Here is a 9,124-nt window from a genome sequence, read left to right as displayed (position 1 = left end):
GCCTCTCTTACATAGTATGTGGCTATTGACCTAATATTCCAATATTGATCAGAAAGGAAGATCAGAAACAATTTGCACTTACAGATGGACAACAGTATATACTGACAATCTTACCTCAGGGCTCTCCTGTGAACTCTCCTGTTCTCTGTCAAAACACAGTCCAAATGGACCCTGACTTTCTGGACCTTCCATGTATCATCACAGTGGTCCATTATATGGATACATAATATTAATTGGACCTGATGAGCAAGAAGTGGCCATTACTCTATATGTCCCAGTAAGACCATGCGCTCCAAGAGGTTGGGAGATAAAAATCTTACTACGCAAGTATAGTTTTGAAGTGCTCAATGATCCAGGGCATGTTATGCCAGGACATCTCCTTTAGAGTACAGGAATTATTATTGCACCTTGCAACTCCTAATGCTAAGAAAGAAGCACCATGCTTGCCAGGCCTCTTCCAGTTTCAGAGATGGCACATTCTGCCCTTGAGAATATTGCTCCAACCCATCCATAGAGTTACTTAATAGGCTACCAGTTTTGAGCCCCATTAATGCCTCTCCTTCAGCTGAAACCTATGGCTTCACTGAGAGAGGAAGGTTCTCTCCACCAGCTGATGGAGAAGGAAAAAACCTAGGTATACTCTGAGTGATGACTAAATCTGACCTTCCCACAGATAACAACTACAAACTCTGGACCAATATGGAAAATAAAAACAAAAACACAACAATAAATGACCTAAAGACACAGGAGTAAATAAAAGGTGTATACTGGAGGGGAGTTGGAACTTGAAAGAAGAGAATAGTATGAGATGAGTTTCCAATTTTTGTGGCTTTTAGCCTGAGGGTAGGGTGCAGTTGGTGCTATGCAAGGCAGCTCAAACCCTGAAAGAAAATTCTCAGTCTTTTTGGCCTTAAAAACCAGAGAACAAACTTCAGGACAATTATGTGGCAGCAAAGTGAGGAGGGATATCCCAGAAAGGAGAGGGTGAGAGAGAAGCCCCAGATTGTGTGTATAAGCTTTGTCCAAACTCTAGTTGACCCCTAAACTATGCATGCACAGGGCTGACTGCAAGCAGCCCAGACAAGAATAAAAGAACTGAACTGAGATGTGAGCTGATGTCCAAGAGACAGAGTTTACAGTTTGAATTCAACCAAACTAACCGCCTGCTTAAAATCACAATCACCATCACCACCACCCTTCAGAAGAACATAACAGAATCCAGTCTCCACAATATGACTTTCAGAACATCCAGGGTACTGCCCCAAATTACTTAACACACAAACAGGGAAATGTGACCCACTCTGTGGAGAAAAGACAGTCCACAGAGACCAATTTTTAGATGACCAGATGTTGAAATTTGCAGACAAAGATCTTAAAGTGTTTATTATAACAATACTCGATGGCATGAAGGAAAACAGATTTGCAACGAATGAAAGTTAGGAGAATGCATATTAAAAAAAAATAAATTCTAGAATTGAATAAAACACAATATCTGAAGTAAAAAATTCACTGGATGGAGTTAACAGCACAGTGGAGGTGACAGAGGAAAGACTCAGAAAAAGAAGTTACCCAGTCAGAAGAGAGAGAGAAGAAAGATGAGGAAAAAAGTGAACAGAGACTCAGGGACCTGGAGGACAATCTCCAGAAAGAGGAGACGGAGAAAGGGCAGAAAAATGTTTGCAGAAATGATTGATATCGCCCCAAGTCTGGCGAAGGATATAAATTTAAAGATTCAAGGTCAGCAGATCTTAAGCAGAATAAGTATGAAGAAAACCATGCCCAGGCACATCATAGTCAAATTGCTGAAACCAGAGATTTAAAAAAAGTCTTGAAAGCAGCCAGAGAAAAATGTGACAAATTACATACAGGAGAACAACAACCTGAATGAGTACTGACTTCTCATCAGAAAAGATGGAGGCCAGAAGACAAATGGAGTGGGTTGAAGTGTGGTCCCAAAAAAGATTTGTCTGGGATTTGGTTCAAGACAGCAATGTAGGAGGATCCTGTACTCACCACTTCCCACAGACACCAATTCTACATCTACACATGGAAAAATTTCCTCTGTAAGAGACCAATACTAGCTGAGTGATGGCTACGTATCAGGTGAACAAGAAAAAACCCATATCAAAGCAGGTAGGAGAGGCTGAGACACGATTTTGCCATAAACCCCACCCTTGGCTTACAAATCCACAATTAGGAGGTATCTCAAAACCCCAAGCTTCTCCCTGAGGAGCAAAGGCTTTGAACCCCACATCTGGCACCCCAATATTTAAGACCTGCACCTGAGAGACGAGCCCTTCAAAAATCTGGCTTTGAAAGCCAACAGGGCTTGCCTTCACGAGACCCACAAGTCTTCAGCACACTAAGAAATCATCCTTGAAGGGTTCAGACTGGCAGACTCACTCACCCCAGGGCCCAGCATGGAGGCAGCTGATTGAAAAGCACACAGACTTTCTGTGAAAGAGGCTTATTTGCTTATTTTCCAAAGATAGAGGCTGGTGGTTACCATCTCTGCACCCTCCCTCTGCCCTGTTCCAGCTTGCCTGTGACTCCTAGAATGAAGCTTACACCCTCATTTGGCACCATGATTTTTGCTGCTGCCGCCCCTGGGAACACCTCTAGGTTGCCTGGCTCTGGTGGCCAGGGGGATTTATGCTTATGGGTCCCACAGGACTGTAACAACAAATAAAAAGTTCTTAACCAGCTATACCCCAGGGCACAGCAGAGAGGCAGCAGACTGAGGCACCTAGTCTTTCTGTGAAATAGGTCTATTAGTTTATCTTCATAGCTGTAGCCTGAAGAACAGGCTTCTTATTAAACACACATCTAAGGGCTGGCTGTAATATTCTTCAGAGACCTTGGAGGGTGGGTATATCTTCCTGCTCTCCCTCTACAATGCTCCAGAGGGCCAGTATTCCCCAGAGGGGAGCTTGTACATGCATCTGGTAGCCCAGACTTCACATTGGGTGCCCCGTTTTTGTGGCTGCTGCCCAGGGTATGGCCTGTGATCACCTGGCTGTCGAGGCCAGTGGAGTGGCACTTGTGTTTCTGGGTCCCATGGGGCTGTAACAATCAGAGATAGTTCTTGAGCAGCTACCACTGCCAGCATACAGTGCGGACAACAGACTGAAACAGACCTCCAGTTTTTCTATGAAAGAGGCCTATTTGCTTCTCCTGGAGCTTTGGTCCGAGGGGCAGGCTTCTGGTTTGGCATGCATCTAAGAGACTACTGAGGTGCTCTCTTGCAATGAACACTGGTGGACAGTATCTCTGTGTTCTCCCGCTGCCTCACTTTAGGTCATCAGTATCTCCCAGAAAGGAGCTTATACACTTGTCTGGCACCCTAATTTTTACAGCTTCTGCCAGGGGACACTTCTAGATCACCTGGTCCTGGTGGTCAGTGGGGTTTACACTCACAGTCCCAAAGGATAGCATATACCTGCATACTTTAAAAGCTGCTGCCTGAGGGTCTGACTTCCAATCAGCCTGAATCTAGGTGCTGACTGAGATCCTTCCCTTTGGGACACTGACAGGTCTTAGCAGGTCCCTCGACTACAGGGAGCCACTAGAAATAATGTAAGTTGCTTGGACAATCACAAAGGTTTGGGGAGACAACCAAGAGCTAGTGCAAAGTTGAACAATAAATTTCATCGCCACATAAGGCCACTCCTTCAAGACTGGTAGAGGTAGCTGTTTTATCTAATGCACAGAAACCAACACTGAGAGTGTAGAAAAATGAGAACTATGTTCCAAACAAAAGAACAAGATAAAAACCTCAGAAAAGGAGGACTTCCCTGGTGGCACAGTGGTTAAGAATCTGCCTGCCAATGCAGGGGACATGGGTTCGAGCCCTGGTCCGGGAAGATCCCACACGCCGCAGAGCAACTAAGCCCATGCACCATAACTACTGAATCTGCGCTCTAGAGCCCATAAGCCACAATTACTGAAGCCTGCGAGCCTAGAGCCCATGCTCTGCAACAAGAGAAGCCACTGCAGTGAGAAGCCCGTGCACCATAAAGAAGAGTAGCCCCTGCTCACCGCTACTAGAGAAAGCCCACATGCAGCAATGAAGACCCAACGCGGCCATAAATTTAAAAATTTATTAAAAGAAAAACCTCAAGGAAGTGGAGATAAACTATTTCCCTGATAAAGAGGCAAAAGTAATGGTCATAAAGATTCTCTCTGATTTCAGGAGAGGAATGGATGAACAAAGTAAGAATTTCAACAAAGAGGCAGAAAATATAAGAAAGTACCAAATAGAAGTCACAGAACTGAAAAATACAACAACCGAACTGGAAAATATAATACATGAGTTCAAAAACAGACTAGATGAAGCAGAAGAAAGGATCAGTGAATGTGAAGACAGGGCAGTGGAACTCACATAATCAGAGCAGAGAGAGAGAAAAAAAAAGAATGGGGGGAGGGATAGTTACGGAGATTGGGATTGACATGTACACAACTGCTTTATTTACAATGGATAACCAGGGGAGATGGGGAAGATGGCAGAAGAGTAAGATGCGGAGATCACCTTCCCCCCCACAGATACATCAGAAATACATCTACACATGGAACAACTCCTACAGAACATCCACTGAACGCTGGAAGAAGACCTTGGACCTCCCAAAAGGCAAAAACCTTCCCACATACCTGGGTAGGGCAAAAGAAAAAAGAATAAACAGAGACAAAAGAATACGGGCGGGACCTGCACCAGTGGGAGGGAGCTATGAAGGAGGAAAGGTTTCCACACACTAGGAAGCCCCTCTGCGGGCGGAGACTGCGGGTAGCTGTGGGGGGAAGCTTCGGAGCCACAGAAGAGAGCACAGCAACAGGGCTGTGGAGGGCAAAGCGGAGAGATTCCCACACAGAGGATCAGTACCAACGGGCACTCACCAGCCCGAGAGGCTTGTCTGCTCAGCCACTGGGGTGGGCGGGGGCTGGGAGCTGAGGCTCGGGCTTCGGTCAGATCACAGGGAGAGGACAGGGAGAGGACAGGCGGCATGAACACAGTCTGAAGGGGTTAGTGCACCACGGCTAGCTGGGAGGGAGTCTGGACCTGCCGAAGAGGCAAAAGACTTCCTTCCCACTTTGTTTCCTGGTGCACGAAGAGAGGGGATTAAGAACGCTGCTTGAACAAGCTCCAAAGATGGGCGTGAGCCGCGGCTATCAGCGTGGACCCCAGAGACGGGTATGAGATGCTAAGGTCGCTGCTGCCGCCACCAAGAAGCCTGTGTTCGAGCACAGGTCACTATCCACACCTCCCCTCCCGGGAGCCTGTGCAGCCCGCCACTGCCAGGATCCCGTGATCCAGGGACAACTTCCCTGGGAGAACGCACCACGTGCCTCAGGCTGGTGCAAGGTCATGCCGGCTCGCCCCGCATTCCGTGCCTCTCCCTCCCCCTGGCCTGAGTGAGCCAGAGCCCCCGAATCAGAGGCTCCTTTAACCCTGTCCTGTCTGAGCGAAGAAGAGATGCCCTACAGAGACCTACACGCAGAGGTGGGTCCAAATCCAAAGCTGAACCCCGGGAGCTGGGGAAACAAAGAGAAAGGGACATTTCTCACAGCAGCCTGAGAAGCAGCAGATTAAATCTCCACAATCAACCTGATGTACCCTGCATCGGTGGAATACCTGAAGAGACAACAAATCATCCCAAATTGAAGAGGTGGGCTCTGAGAGCAAGATATATTATTTTTCCCCCTTTTCTTTTTCTGAGTGTGTTTGTGTATGCTTCTGTGTGAGATTTTGTCTGTATAGCTTTGCTTTCACCATTTGTCCTAGGGTTATGACCGGCCGTTGTTTTGTTTTGTTTTGTTTTACTTAAAAATTTTCTTTTCCTTAATAATTATTTTTTATTTTAAAAACCTTATTTTATTTTATTTTATTTTATTTTATTTTATGCTCTTTCTCTCTTTCTTTCTGCTTTTGCTCCCTTTTACTCTGAGCCGTGTGGATGAAAGGCTCTTGGTGCTGCAGAGGAGTGAGTGCTGTGCCTCTGACGTGGGAGAGCCAATTTCAGGACACTGGTCCACAAGAGAAGTCCCAGCTCCATGTAATATCAAATGGCGAAAATCTCCCAGAGATCTCCATCTCAACACCAACACTCAGCTTCACTCAACGACCAGCAAGCTCCACGGCTGGACACCCTATTCCAAACAACTAGAAAGACAGGAACACAACCCCACCCATTAGCACAGAGGCTGCCGAAAATCATAATAAGTCCACAAGCACCCCAAAACACACCACCAGACGTGGACCTGCCCACCAGAAAGAAAAGATCCAGCCTTATCCACTAGAACACAGGCACTAGTCCCCTCACCCAGGAAGCCTACACAACCACTGAAACAACTTTAGCCACTGGGGACACACACCTAAAACAATGGTAATTCCGAACCTGCAGCCTGCAAAAAGAAAACCCCAAACACAGTAAGATAAGCAAAATGAGAAGACAGAAAAACACACAGCAGATGAAGGAGCAAGAAAAAAACCCACCAGACCTAACAAATGAAGAGGAAATAGTCTACCTGAAAAAGAATTCTGAACAATGATAGTAAAGATGATCCAAAATCTTGCAAATAGAATACACAAAATGCAAGAAACATTTAACAAGGACCTAGAAGAACTAAAGAGGAAACAAGCAACGATGAACAACACAATAAATGAAATGAAAAATACTCTAGAAGGGATCAATAGCAGAATAACTGGGGCAGAAAAACAGATAAGTGACCTGGAAGATAAAATAGTGGAAATAACGACTGCAGAGCAGAATAAAGAAAAAAGAATGAAAAGAACTGAGGACAGTCTCAGAGACGTCTGGGACAACATTAAGCGCACCAACATTCGAATTATAGGGGCCCCAGAAGAAGAAGAAAAAACGAAAGGGTCTGAGAAAATATTTGAAGAGATTACAGTTGAAAACTTCCCTAATACGGGAAAAGAAATAGTTAATCAAGTCCAGGAAGCACAGAGAATCCCATACAGGATAAATCTAAGGAGAAAAACGCCAAGACAAATATTAATCAAACTATCAAAAATTAAATACAGAGGTTTCCCTGGTGACGCAGTGGTGAGAGTCTGCCTGCCGATGCAGGGGACACGGGTTCGTGCCACAGTCCAGGAGGGTCCCACATGCCCTTCCCACATGCCGCGGATGGGCTAGGTCCATGACCTATGGTCACTGAGCCTGCGCGTCCGGAGCCTGTGCTCCGCAACGGTAGAGGCCACAAGAGTGAGAGGCCTGCGTACTGCAAAAAAAACAAAACAAAACAAAAAAACAGAAAAAAACAAAGAAAACATATTAAAAGCAGCAAGGGAAAAACAACAAATAACACACAAGGAAATCCCCATAAGGTTAACAGCTGATCTTTCAGCAGAAACTCTGCAAGCCAGAAGGGAGTGCTAGGACATATTTAAAGTGATGAAGGAGAAAAACCTACAACCAAGATTACTCTACCCAGCAAGGATCTCATTCAGATTTTTTTTTGGAGGTACACGAGCCTCTAACTATTGTGGCCTCTCGCGTTGCGGAGCACAGGCTCCGGACGCGCAGGCCCAGCGGCCATGACTCACGGGTCCAGCCGCTCTGCGGCATGTGGGATCCTCCCGGACCAGGGCACGAACCCGTGTCCCCTGCATCAGCAGGTGGACTCTCAACCACTGCGCCACCAGGGAAGCCCTACCTTAAATGTAAATGGATTAAATGCTCCCACCAAAACACACAGACTAGCTGAATGGATAGAAAAACAAGACCCATATATATGCTGTCTACAAGAGACCCACTTCAGACCTAGGGACACATACAGACTGAAAGTGAGGGGATGGAAAAAGATACTCCATGCAAATGGAAATCAAAAGAAAGCTGAAGTAGCAATTCTCATATCAGAAAAAATAGACTTTAAAATAAAGACTATTAGAAGAGACAAAGAAGGACACTACATAATGATTAAGGGATCGATCCAAGAAGAAGACATAACAATTCTAAATATTTATGCACCCAACATAGGCGCACCTCAATACATAAGGCAAATACTAACAGCCATAAAAGGGGAAATTGACAGTAACACATTCATAGTAGAGGACTCTAAACCCCACTTTCACCAATGGACCGATCACCCAAAATGAAAATAAATAAGGAAACACAAGCTTTAAATGATACATGAAACAAGATGGACTTAATTGATATTTATAGGACATTCCATCCAAAAACAACAGAATACACATTTTTCTCATGTGCTTATGGAACATTCTCCAGGATAGATCATATCTTGGGTCACAAATCAAGCCTTGGTAAATTTAAGAAAATGGAAATTGTATCAAGCATCTTTTCCGACCACAGCGCTATGAGACTAGATATCAATTACAGGAAAAGAGCTGTAAAAAATACAAACACAGGGAGGCTAAACAATACACTACTTAATAACGAAGTGATCACTGAAGAAATCAAAGAGGAAGTAAAAAAATACTTAGAAACAAATGACAATGGAGACACGACAACCCAAAACCTATGGAATGCAGCAAAAGCAGTTCTAAGGGGGGAGTTTATAGCAATACAATCCTACCTTAAGAAACAGGAAACATCTCGAATAAACAATCTAAACTTGCACCGAAAGCAATTAGAGAAAGGAGAACAAAAAACCCACAAAGTTAGCAGAAGGAAAGAAATAATACAACCCAAAACCTATGGAATGCAGCAAAAGCAGTTCTAAGGGGGGAGTTTATAGCAATACAATCCTACCTTAAGAAACAGGAAACATCTCGAATAAACAATCTAAACTTGCACCGAAAGCAATTAGAGAAAGGAGAACAAAAAACCCACAAAGTTAGCAGAAGGAAAGAAATAATGATCAGATCAGAAACAAATGAAAAAGAAATGAAGGAAACAATAGCAAAGATCAATAAAACTAAAAGCTGGTTCTTTGAGAAGATAAACAAAATTGATAAACCATTAGCCAGACTCATCAAGAAAAAAAGGGAGAAGACTCAAATCAATAGAATTAGAAATGAAAAAGGAGAAGTAACAACTGACACTGAAGAAATACAAAAGATCATGAGAGATTACTACAAGCAACTCTATGCCAATAAAATGGACAACCTGGAAGAAATGGACAAATTCTTAGAAATGCACAACCT

This window comes from Lipotes vexillifer, unplaced genomic scaffold (genome assembly GCF_000442215.2).
Source record: "Lipotes vexillifer unplaced genomic scaffold, Lipotes_vexillifer_v1.1 scaffold621, whole genome shotgun sequence".
NCBI classification, from domain to species: domain Eukaryota; kingdom Metazoa; phylum Chordata; class Mammalia; order Artiodactyla; family Lipotidae; genus Lipotes; species Lipotes vexillifer.
This window is presented reverse-complemented; position numbering follows the sequence as displayed.